Below are 13,974 nucleotides of genomic sequence, written 5' to 3' on the forward strand. Positions count from 1 at the left end.
ACTGTTTTTATTTTTAGAAGGCCATAAAAATAAGAGCCACCTTCACCTGGGGGAAAGCTACTCCTAAGGAGAAGGGCCATCACCTGTCAATGCACCCTCTGCTCTCATGACTCCTATTAGGAAGTAATCTTCAACAGGCATGATCATCTGATTGGGGAAAGGTGTGCAGAATCTACCTACAACCAAGCAGGGGTGTCCAACTGGTGGTCCGCAGGCCGGATGCATTTTTTGCCGCAAAGGCAAAAAACGTTGTGATACATCACTTGATGTCACGTGTCACAATTGTCATGCCCCAGCACAGGGGTGGGCAACTGTGGCTCTTTTACAACCTGTGGACTTCAACTCCCAGAATTCCTAAGACAGCCATGCTGCCTCAGGAATTCTGGGAGTTGAAGTCCAAAGGTTGTAAAAGGCCCACAGTTGTCCACCCCTGCCCCAGCACATAACCTTTATATACTGTTGTTGCTCGTTAGCCCCATCTAGTGGCCGGAGGGATAAATATACCCCAACATACAATCGTTATATACTGTTGTTGCTCTCTAGCCCCATCTAGTGGCTGGAGAGACAAATACCAAGTAGATTGTTTGAAGCTTACCCATCCCTTTACCCATCAGCCCACACTCTCAAAACAAGTGCACGTTGGGAAGCCAGACTCCATTTCCTTTAACATCCATCTTAATCTATGGCACGTGGTCATCCAAGGACAAACCCACATCACACACACAGATCATCGCTGGTGAGATTTAAATTGATTGTATTTATTAATTGTTATGTTCAGCAGTAACTCTATACTGTCTATCTTGTATTTGGTTGTCATTGTATATATCCCTATTTTCCCTAGTTTCACCATATCCTGTTCTTCCAATAAAGCTTTCAAATCTATGCACACGGTCTGTTTTATTGGAGGATAGGTGGGTCTAGCTGCATGCCGAGCTGCACACAGACTAAAATGTAGTGAGGACAGAACAACAATCAAGTTTGACACCCATGCAGTAGAGTAAGTAGCTTTATCTCAAAAAATCTTCAAGGTTCCATTTATCCTATACCTTGAAAGAAATGGTTATCTTGAAATTCTATTTTGATTTGACCTGAAACAAAATTCAAGGAAATGGTGTCATTTTGCATGACAACACCAAGGAATAAAACTTTTAGAGTCTTATTCCAAAGTGTTTGTTTGTTATAATACCACAAATAAATGAACAGTCTGGGGAATTAATTTTCTAAAATGGAGCCCCTTCACATCAATCTTGTGAGATCAAATTTTGAAGTTTGTACTTACTTAGTTCATATTTATATCCTTGAATATAGCCAATAGCATTATAATTATACATAAACAAATAAATAAAACACCTCCATAATTTGACTTTGGCAGTAATCATGTTGATGCTAAAATCATCTGGCAAGGCATTATCACAATTTAATTAACCACCCTTTTTTCACTAAAGGGACTAAAGAACATCCTTAGCAATACTAAAATGTTTATAATTATTCAAAGGACACATCCATTAAAGGAAATTCAATACCTTTTCACTCTGTAATATAATTTTGTTCAAATCCCCCAATCCAATAAAAATCATGAGATTATCATTATCACTTATTGAATGGTGTGGTGGCCTAGAGGTGGAGCTCTCACCTCACTGGAGGCTGTGTGTTCAATCCTCGGTAGGGGCAGATATTTCACTCTGGGAATAATGAGAATATATCTGCTGAATAAAACTCAGCATTGGCGTTAGGAAGGGCATTTGGCCAGTAAACACTCGGCTGCATTCAGCTGCCCAGTCTCCACCCCACAAGGGATTATGGGATCATTAAAAGGAGATGATGATGACTTATGTTATAGTATTGATGTTTTCATTTAGAAATCTTGACCATTTTCCATTTTAGGGTACCTTCTAGCATCACCCATCCACTACCTGAGGCATACCAAGAATATCCACATTATAGGACTCCTCATTACATTATCATCAATGTTAAATCAGCATAAAAGGGTCTGGATGACTTTAGTACAAGTAGTCCTCAAATTACAACAGTTGTGACTGGAACTTTCATTGCTAAACAAGGGGGTGGTTAAGTGAATTGTGCCCAATTTTATAACCCTGTTTACTGTGGTTGTTAAATGAATCACGTAGTCATTAATCAAATCCAATTCCAAATTGTTGGAAACCAGCTGGAAACGTTGCAAGTGGCCATCCCATGGTTCTGGAATGCTGCAACCATAGTAAATATATACGAGTTGCCAAGCACCCAAATTTTGATCAGATGACCACAGGGATGTGATGGTCATAACTGCGAGGACTGGTTATAAGTCACGTTTTTCAGCACTGTTATAGCTTTGAATGGTTACCAAATGAATGAATCACGGGTGTCAAACTCGATCGTGTCACGTGATGCCATGTGATGTATCACGACATTTTTTTTTTGCCTTTGCAGAGCCGGGATGGGCGTGGCCTGTATGTGACGCATCCGGCCTGTGGGCCACCAGTTTGCCACCCCTGCTATAAGTAATTAGTATGGATGCTGCCTTTATTTGACCTTAGTGCCTTTCTGTTGGGGAAGAAAGAGAAGTATTCTTAAATTTCAGTGCTCATTGTCAGGGATATTTTTGAAGTCAACTGGGATAGAGGGCTTCCCCTTGCTGCTGTTCTTCCTGTCTTTACAACATCTTATTTATAGCATGTATTTCTAATTGTACAAGTTTCCTTTCTGATTTGATTTTGTTTTTCCACAGTAAAAGCTCCAAAGTGATGCTCAATTATTTATTTAGTGTATGGCATGGACTTGTTAGGTATTTTAACATTTCACCTAAATTAATATGCTCAGTAAACCCATGCTTTTACAGCAGAGACATTTCCATTCCTTCTTCATAGACAGATTCCCTATTTCCCCATGGCTCATCCCTATAGCACTGGAAATAGTAGAAGCTTTTCCATTCAGCTAATTAAAGTGTCTTCTCAGTAACAGACAATATATCAGATACTACTGTACCCTCAGTTTCTTGGTGCCAGAAAGCCTTCTGGGCACATCTAACAGTTATTTTTGTTGTTTAATTAAATAAAAACAATTATGCCAAAAAGCGGTCTCTCGAGTAATCTTTACTTCTAAGAAGGTTTGTGAAACTCTCATAAGCTCCAGAGGTATTTTTATAAATTAACAAGATAGGGAAAGCATGGAGAACACAACTCCTAGTGCCGTATCACGTGACTTCATATCCTTCTGGCAAGCAAGATAACATGTTGCATCTCTTGGGTGGGTGGGTGGGTGGGTGCTACTTCTCTCATGTTCCATTCCTATATATATTTATGTACACAGGGTATGCTCTTGTTGGAAGAAAAATCCATCTGGTTCAGTTCCAAACTGGGAGAAAAACGCTGGAAACAACATGGAGGCTGATTGGAAAGCTGGTTTATTGAACAGAACCACAAAGACAATTCTGGGTCAGTTGAACAAATAGTTGAATGAGTGGGTGGATCTTTATAGATTTCTGTGACTTTGAAGTTTTAACTGTCCTGGGGGTGGTGCAATGAAGGGCCTTGTGTTCTGAAAGGGTGTTGGACAATTCCTATTGTGGCTAATGGCTTTTGTCCTGTGTTGGATCTTGGGTGAGGGGCCAATTCTAATCCAATCACTCTGCTTTTGTTAGCTGTCAAACTTTGCTGCAAGTTTCAAAATATCCTGTCTTCAATAGATTTCTGCCTGCAATATTTGCTTTGCTTATGAATAGAGCTATTTGGATACAGCAGTTCCTCTTTCAATAAGCTCTTTATCTCTTAAGTGTTGGTATCTGCTGTGGGCTATTAAGAAAGACTGAATCTTCTTTCTGTCTTTAGGAGCATGTTTCTCCATTTCTCTTTTGTAAGGTGACCAGACGTCCCGCTTTTGGCGGGACAGTCCCGCTTTTGAGCAATTTGTCCCGCGTCCCGCGGCGTTTCAAAAAAGTCCCGATTTTTCTTGAGCCCCAGCTGATGGCTAGAAGAAAAAAAAACTGTTTAAACTCTTGCCCGGGGCTTCAAAGGGCCGCCCTACAGGTAATCAGTGTAAAGCAGTTTCTTTTCCCCCTAGCTAAGCTTCAGAAACGAAACCGAAACCAGGGTCTTTGGTGCAGCGTGACAAAATGAGGCAGAGAGAGATTTATTTTTATTTTTATTTTTCCTCCCCAAAAAAGGTAGGTGAAAAACTGCAAACAATGGGAAATTTAGGAGGAGAGTTCAAGATTTTAAAACACAAAGGAAAAAAAGCTGTATTTAACTAGGGAATTGTAATAATTGAGATACTATTAATTGTATATTGTGTTGAAAGCAGAAATGGTTAAGTTGTGGTTCGGAGGAATATATGGGAGAAATTATTTGGTTTATTATTATTGGTAAATATAATTAATTGATTTGTAAGAAATTGGATTGCATGGAAATAATTGGAATATTCATGTTCATATTGATTAATATACAAAAAAGATAGTTTTATAACTAATTGATTTATATTAAAATGTTGAATTTGTATTAAACAACTGTATTACATAATTACATAATTAAACAATGTGAGGATGGATATAAAAATAGATGACAATGGGAAGGGGTATAATATAGAATAGAAGGGAAAAATTGAATTTGATTAAGATTAGAGATGAGGATGAAGGGTAATATTGGTTTTTTTAAAAAATAGATGAGGAATAAATATGGCAAAAAGGAAATATAGAAATTGTAAATTTAATTGAAATGACTAAACGCTGTTTAAATTTGTGAACCAGCCAAATATTCTGTTCAAAGAAAATACATTGTATGTTTGTATGTGTGTTTCTAATTATTGCTATTTATTCATATTTGTTCTCTTTTATTCTTTAAAGTTTAACAATTCATTCTTTATCTTAATATCTTTATATTTGCTTGGGGTTGGCTTTCTTCCCTTTCATCTTTTTTATTGTACAGCAATCTTTCTCCTCAAACCTACCACCTCTCTCTTTTCTTTCCTTCTTACTTTCTCTTCCCCCCACCCTCTTTTTCTCCTCCCTACTTCCTCTTTCTTTCTCCTTCTCCTCCTCTCTTCCTCCCTCTCTTACCCTCACTCCTACTCTAATTTCCATTCCTTCATCCCTCTCTATTGCTGTAATCCTTTAATGCATATGGACTACTCAGAGGGCTGAAAAAGTTATTTTTGACTGGTCCTCACACTTTTGACCAGTCCTCGAACTTATGACTGTCCTCACATTTTACATTTTTGCCCTATCTTGTCATCATGGTGAAGAGAAGCAGTTGTGAAATGAGTGACATGGTTGTTAAGAATGCTGCATGGGCATAAATGTGAGGATGGTCATAAGTGTGAGGACCAGTCAAAAGTGCGAGGACCTGTCAGAAATGACTTTTTTCAGCTCTCTGGTTAGTCCTTTTGTGCATATGGACTACTCAGAGGGCTGAAAAAGTTATTTTTGACTGGTCCTCACACTTTTGACCAGTCCTCGAACTTACGACTGTCCTCACATTTTACATTTTTGCCCTATCTTGTCACCATGTTGAAGAGAAGCAGTTGTGAAATGAGTGACATGGTTGTTAAGAATGCTGCACGGGCATAAATGTGAGGATGGTCATAAGTGTGAGGACCAGTCAAAAGTGCGAGGACCTGTCAGAAATGACTTTTTTCAGCCCTCTGGTTAGTCCTTTTGTGCATATGGACTACTCAGAGGGCTGAAAAAGTTATTTTTGACTGGTCCTCACACATTTGACCAGTCCTCGAACTTACGACTGTCCTCACATTTTACATTTTTGCCCTATCTTGTCACCTTGTTGAAGAGAAGCAGTTGTGAAATGAGTGACATGGTTGTTAAGAATGCTGCACGGGCATAAATGTGAGGATGGTCATAAGTGTGAGGACCAGTCAAAAGTGTGAGGACCTGTCAGAAATGACTTTTCAGCCCTCTGAGTAGTCCCTATACACATAGCCATGGCCACCCGGTCACATGACCAGGTAGCCACGCCCACCCAGTCACATGGCCTCCAAGCCACGCCCACACAATAAGCCACGCCCACAATGGTGTCCTTCTTACCAATGTTAAAATCTGTTCACCTTACCCTATAGACATAGCCATGGCCACCCGGTCACATGACCAGCTAGCCACGCCCACCCAGTCACATGACCAGCTAGCCACGCCTACAAAATAAGCCACGCCCACAATGTCCCTCTTTACCAATGTTAAAATCTGGTCACCTTACTCTTTTGGGGAAATAAAATATTCTGCCTTTTTAATATTTCCCAAAATATTTTATTCTTCTAGGAGTGGTGGAGGGGGGGAAGCTTCCCACGCTCTTTTCCTATATTTTTTTCTCCTCTGTTGCCCCAACTGCATGGGGCCTGTTTTCAAACACAAACTTTCTTTTGATGGTGTCTTCTCTCATGAAAATTTTGACCCTTTCTGTTCTGTCTTCAATTTCTTGCCAGCATTCTGTTGGTTTTGAAAGACTAAAACTGGAGGTTGGCCTCAGCTCAGATCTTCATTAGGAAGTGCAGATGCCTGTAGAAAAGAAGACAAAAACAAGTTAGGGTGGTAGAAGAAGTGACGGGAGAAAACACGGCATCATAATCAGAGGTCTTCCGCACCATTGCAGCTAATTTTGAATAGGTAAGGCTGGTGGCAGCCATTTTGTAAATGCACCCACATTCCAAACATGTCTGTCAGTTATAAAAGTTACCTGTCCTTCAGAAGTGGTATTCAGCAGGTTCTGACTGGTTCTGGAGAACCGGTAGCGGAAATTTTCAGTAGTTCAGAAAACCGGTAAATACCGCTTCTGACTGGCCTAAGTCCCAGCTGATCGGGAAGAAATGGGGATTTTGCAGTAATCTTCCCCTAGAGTGGGGAAGGAATGGAGATTTTACAGTATCCTTCCCTGCCACACCCACCAAGCCACACCCACAGAACCGGTAGTAAAAATTTGAATCCCACCACTGCTGTCCTTGCTGTGTGTGTTGGCACCAGTGGCCAGCTGGGAGTCAATATGCTGACAGGATTCAAAGGCAAAGGGCTCAAACTGGGTGAAATGCCAAAAAGGATATTATTGAATAAACAATAGGAACGTTAGAGAAAGTCCTACTAACTTCCTCCTCCTTGCTATAAACTTCCAGAAAATGGCAGTAAATGTACCAAGCAGTTGAACAACTTTTTTCCCCAGGTCTTTAGCATCCAAAGTCTCAAAATGCCTGGGGCTTTTTGTCACTTTTAATTTATTTTTTCAGGAGTCAGGGCATTTAGATAATATAGTACCTGGGAGAAACTTGGTAGCACCTCTAACCAGTCATAATTCAGTTAACCTACATCCAGGGATACCTTGAGTAAGACATGGTTTCCAATGTAAAATACCTGGAGATGGTCTGGTGGTATATCTTGTCAATACCTTAGGAACTGGGCAAATCTGACTACTTCTTCTCCATTCTGCAGGTATTAATTAGGGAGCTCATTTGGTTCCCTTTATCTTAATTGCTAAATAGTAATATAGACAAAAAGACTAAAAATCTAGATGAAACAATGCAGTCCACAGGGCTTGTTTTATAAGCACATGAGGGAATAAACCTACAATGGAGCTCTTGCTAAATTACGTACATTTCTTGCAAGAGTTTTTTAGAGTATCCTCACCAAGTTGTCCATGGTGCCACTACACTATATGGCATACACTTGAAATATCAATATCTTAATAAAACTAATTCAGGAATGGCAAATTATCTGCTTTCTTACTCTTGGATTAGAACCGGCAGTCCTCATTTATAAACCACAGTTGGGATTGGCAACTTGGTCACTAAGTTATATAGCTGTTAAATGGACCATCATTGCACTTACAATTTTATTTCAGATTCTCTTTTTTCCCATTGCCCTGCCCTTTGGAATGCTCACCCCTCTACTGGGATAATTAGACGGAATTGTTTGTATTTACATTCATTGGAGAGAAAAGGATTACAGGAGAGTAAGAAGACACTCAATGGGAAATTCATATTGAAAGCAATGTCATAGTGTGGGCTGCATGCCTAGCATGCTCACAGCTCCAAGCTCCATGTGAAAGTGATTAAAATCTTATCAGTTACAGGCAGCCAGCTAATTAAAGTCAGAGAGCTAAGCTTGTTAGCTTGTGTTAACACCTTTTGGGGAAGAGCTGTACTGCAGAGCAATGAAACTTGGCCCTCTGTTCTACGAAGAGGGAAAGAAAATAAAAATGGCTCAGGCACAGGACAACACATGTTAACTTACTATAATGGTTGCAAAGTTATTTTTTTTTCCAGCATTGTTGTACATTTAAACAGTCATTGCATAAGGCAATTGGTAGGTGAGTTGTACCTGTACAATACATTTCAAAGAACTGAATTAGGTAGAAATCATGGAATAACTGTTTCCAGCAACAATTTTCTTCTGAATCTGTAACAAGGCCATGGTTTTAAAATGAGGATTATGCTGAAATTACAGAAAAATATATTCTCAGCAGTTTAAGAACTATTGCATATATATCACTGTAGAAAAAAAAAATTGTAATGAATTTAGGGTCACTGTTAAAGGAAATATCCCACTATTTTATTTTCTTCCTTATGAATCAACTAGTTTAGCTAACAGCTTAGAACTGCATGGAACTGATCTTTCTGAAAAGAAATATTCTTTGGCCATAACAGTCTAATTTGTAATTTTAAACAAATGTAGAGAAAGGATATATTTCCCCCCAATTTTAAAAAGCCGTTCTATCTTCTTTCAAATTGTTTTGATATGTGAATCTGACTAGTAAGTTAACAAGCACATCTGTTTCTGCTCAGACAGGTAGGCTGTGGTATATTTATCAGTACATTCCATAGCTTACAAAATCAGTCATGCTTGTCTGATACAAAATTACTGTGTTAACCCTCTCTCTGAATCTCCGATCCAACACCAGAGAGCGTTTCTCCACGTGCCTCTGTTATATAGTAGAGTGCTCAGCTCTGTAACACAATTTTTGTGACCACGAGTCAAATAAAAATAGACGGTGCTTTTATTTCAATGAGCTATACTGAGGTTTCAAGCTCAAATCCAGTCCACACATATGAAGTGGCAAATGGCATTTTGAATTCTGCTGCTATGCATGTAGAAAGTTGCCTCTTGTGCCATAGTTCTTGAAAATGGGTGGTGTTTAAAGGGCGTGTTATGTGTTGCGAAGCAAAATGTCTCTCTCCAAATGTCCAGTATACTTTTCTTTCAAAAGCTCTTCCGGGTGATCTTCCCACTTCTTTGCATGTACAACTGCTTTGCTGATGGTCTCATTAGATTTATTTATTTTCATTGGTTAATCAAATGTATATAGTCACCCATCTCAGCAAAGGTGGTGTATGGCAATAGATAGTACTCTTATCCTTCTCATCTTTCCTATTACCTTCTCCTATTGGTATCTATGTTTATCACTGTTGTTTGTATGTACACTTCTTCACCGGAGACAAATTCCTTGGGTGTCCAATCACACTTGGACAATAAAGAAAATTCTATTCTATGTATAAAGCCAAAATTATATTTAAAAAATTACAAATATAAAAATAATCATAATAAATATCCTACAACCCCCCCCCCAAATATATCTCCTATACAACCAAAAATTGAGGGAGGCTAAAAATTGTCCACTCAACAATGGAGTCATCAAGACAAGTTTCCAGTTCCTTGGGAGCCCCAGGCCTGGCTATATAACTATAATTTGGGGGGAAGGATGTTCCATAAAGTGAGTGCCACAGCAGAGAAGGCACATCTCCTGACATCTACCAAATGTTGATTTCCAGCTAAATGGTGCCTGCAGCATGCCTTCTCTGCAAGATCTGATGGGGCAAGTTGATATTAATAGGGAGAGGCCGTATTAGATAGCATAATCTCAAGGGCTTTAAAGGTTAAGACCAGCACCTTGAATTAGATCTGGAAGCAAGCCAATGTTGCTTATGGAGCAAGGGTGTAATATACTGTCTTCCAGGAGTTCACATAACTGCCTTTGCCATTTGTACTTTGTACCAGTTGAAGTTTCTGGATATTCTTCAAGGACACCCTCATGTAGATGTAATGTCTCTGTAAGTATAATTAACAATCCTAATCTATATATATAAAAGCCAAATACCACTCACTCATCACAAAATCTCCAGAATGATAAAGCCTACAAACTTGAAATTTGGCATGTATGTTCCTCTTGGCTTCTAGGTGCTTGCTAAGAAAGAATTTTTCGAAATGACCAGCAGATCATTAATATTTCATATACAGTATTATATGTACATGCTCTGATGCTAAGGAGTTAGATGTTCTACTCCCCCTCCCCACCTGAAAAGAACTCTGTTCCAACTGCCAGTTGCTTTATATTAACACACTCCGATGCTACCACTTCACTAAACTGGGCATGGGTGTGACCAGTGCATGACTCATCCGGCCTGCGGGCTGGGATATTCTATTCCCACTCCCCCTCTGTTCCAACTGCCAGTTGCCTTATATTAACACGCTCTGATGCTACAGAGTTACACATTCTACATTAAGTTTCAGGCTTTAAGTGTCAATTTATCATACCCGATCACATAGTTTCATAGCGAAGCATGGGCGTCCAGCTAGTGTAACCATATGTTGCTTTGGTAGCCTAATCACTTTCCTGGACTTTTATCCAAAGAGAGCTTTTCAGTGACAGTGTTACTCATTCCTAGTATACAAGGATCATTATATTTCATCCACCGCCCTCAGTCCCTTCGGGGAGAAGGGCGGGATATAAATTTAATAAATAAATAATAAATAAATAAATAAAATCCTTTAGTTAGACCTTTGATTAGAATGTGAAAATTATAATTCCCTGATTTTTCAAAATGGCTCATCAATTTTAACCTTTAAAGCATGCAAGAAATCTCTAAGAAGGGGAAATTGTGTATAGTTCTACACTGGTGGTTGTGGTAAATGTATTGTGAGATATTAGAATTTTTTTTCAAGAGGAATGCAAAATAAAATCAACAGAAGATCTGGTAGTCGAGGTACAGTATATGCTTCTCAAAGTTTTTCTTATGTGTAATTGTTAGAAAAGGCTTAGACTAGACAAAATAATTTATGGTTTTGAACAGTAAGACTGAGTTTGAAATAGAACTGTGTAAAAATTATGAAAATGTAATTGCCAAATCTATAAACTTTTATTGAAATTTGAAACAGAAGAAGAGGTGAAAGAATGTATGATAAAATAGATAAAATATGGTTACAATATAAAAATAGAACAATGGGAAAATGTGTGACTGAAACTATTGAAATTTACATTATAATCTTAAAGAGATTTTTAAAATAAAATCAGAAATTGTTCTGGAATGTATAAATATACCTCAAATTTATATCAGAAATATGAACAATAGGGACATTTTATCATGTTGAGCGGATATGTAAAAAAATCTAGAACATTTTGGATACAAATACACGCAGTACTTCTGAGGATTTTAAAGATTAATATAAAATTGAAACTAGAGGGATTTTTTAAGGGATTGATAGACAAACAGCTGGAAAAAAAGCCATGTGTTTGTTTTTATATATGATAATTGCAGCAAAAGTGGAAAAGTTGGCCTCAAAGTTGACGGTCGAGTAGAGATGATGGAACTTGCAGGGATGGCTAAAGTGACTTCTTTGGTTAGAGAAAAAACAATATTTACATTTATTGCTGGCTGGAAAGCCCTCATGGATTTCCACAAAGAAGAAAAAAAATATGCTCTTATGGTTTATGAGTTCAATGATTAGAAAAAATAGATAAAAGAAAAACAGAGGAATTTTTTTTATAATCATAGAGTAAGAGGTAACTTTGTATTTGCACTTATAATCAGTGTAAGGAAGGAAAACTGGAAGCTACATGTTTTTATTCTTTCTTTTTATACTTTTGGCTTTTTCTTTGTTTCCTTTTTTCCATTCTTTTCTTTATATTAGTTCTTGTTTATTTTTATTTTCTTTAACAAATTTTTAAAGAAAAATTATATGAAAAAAATATGACAGAGGTGCAGGGGCTAATTTCCCAGAGTTCAACTGCTTTCAGACCCTAAAAGGAGACAATTATTAAATAGATTCCGGTCAGTATATTCATGAACTGGAATAGGCATAGCAACAGGTTAGCCAATGGGGGACTGTTTGGTAACTGAAACATTATATTTGTTGTATGGGGCCATAAGAGACAGTTTGGAGCCTGGGCGTGGCTTAACTGTTCTGTATATAAGCTTGATGGTACTAGCTTCTCTCTCCTCCATTTTGCTGCTTCCATTTGCTTGCCTCCTTTTGCTGGCCTCCATTTTGTGCTTTCATTTTGTGCTGTGTTTGTACTTACTATTTCTCTTCTCTACAACGTGGAAAAACCTACAAGGGTATTGTATACATGCCTTGTGTTATTATGTATATAAAGAAGTTTTGAATCCTGCTGAATTGTCTGATTGTGTGTGCTGCAACAAACTCTGACAATTCCTTATCTACTGCACCCACAGATACATACACACACATGCACCCATGTACAAACAGGACAAAGGCCTTTTCATTGACATAACTGTACATAACCAACCAGTCTGGTCCAGTATGAGTTTGGTAGACAGATGTTTTCTTATATTTTTGTCTAGGGCTGAGAGAGAGAGTGACTGACTCAAAGTCACCCAGCCAGCTTCGAAGCCCAATTAATGACTGGAAACTGGGTGTCCCCACTCTTTGTGCAGCATCTTAACCATTACATCCTCTTAGCTCTCAGGGAGAAACACACAGAGAGATGAACTGCATTAGTCATATTATATATAGTTACATTTCCAAATGTGGAATTATAGTAATGTCACTAGAAAATGGTGCTTCTTTGCTTTCAATGTCATGTTGTTAGTTGCCCAGGAAAAATGGTCAGTCAAAAAGACAAAATGTAAATAATTGCAAACTATAAAAATATCCATGTATTTTTAAAAAGAAAGAAAGAAAGAAAGAAAGAAAGAAAGAAAGAAAGAAAGAAAGAAAGAAAGAAAGAAAGAAAGAAAGAAAGAAAGAGATGGGAAGTTCAGCACCTGTTGAATGCCACCATCTTCAGAGTCTGAAAAATTTACTTAGATTCATTGAGCTGAGGGATATGCAGAAAGTGAATGTTTTTCAGAACGAAGCTATCCCAAAGACTGCTGTTGTTGCCATGTTTGTGCTGCTGCCAAGACTCAAACTGTTGCTCACATGTGTTTCGAGTGTTCAAGAGCCTGGGGCATGCATTCAAAACAACTTGTGGAACACATTGTGCTCATATCGGCATCTGGCTTCACTACATTCCTTATAGGACACAGATCTCTGAGCATTCCAACTGCCTTCGAGACAACATTTCAAAGGATTTGCTGTGAGCACTACCATGACTTCGAATCAGATGCTGAGTTTTTTTTCTTCTTCTTTCTTTTCCATGCAAAGTTCTGGGCTGTTCATCTGAAACATCAACATGGGTCTGAAACTTCAGCGTTTGTCTCTGGCCAAAACCTGAAAACAAGACTGTCCAGGAGGAGAGGCGTAACTTAAAGGTGCCAATGCCTCCTGGGTACACCTCTGGAAATAGAACATTAACAATCAATCATTGTTCTAGATTCTTTGTCCTCTGAACGAACTACATTCTGATTACACAGAACCAAAAAAAATAAAAATAAAAGTGCATTGACTATTAATAATGGAAGTGACCCAAGATTTGGTAATCATAAAGGAAACATTCATTCTACTGAAAACCTGGACCAAATTAGCATGTCAAGAGTTCCTTTTTAATGCTTAGAGCTGCCTTGTTGCCAATACCTGTTTCAAGGCAGAAAGACAATGGATTTATGATTACAAAGGTATTCTTTGGAAAGTGGAATGGACTGCAAGCTTATCTGACCATTTGAGAACCACCTTCATGAGCCAGATAGTCCTCATGATTCTCCAGTAAAGACATTCTCATGCAATGGAGCCTGCCCATTAGGGTCACTTGTAACCCTTTTTATTTATTTATTTATTTATTTAATCTAATTTTTATACCGCCCTTCTCCCGA

Source organism: Pituophis catenifer, unplaced genomic scaffold (genome assembly GCF_029215685.1).
Source record: "Pituophis catenifer annectens isolate HBS135680 unplaced genomic scaffold, rPitCat1.0.hap2 SCAF_1, whole genome shotgun sequence".
In the NCBI taxonomy this organism is placed as follows: Eukaryota; Metazoa; Chordata; class Lepidosauria; order Squamata; family Colubridae; genus Pituophis; species Pituophis catenifer.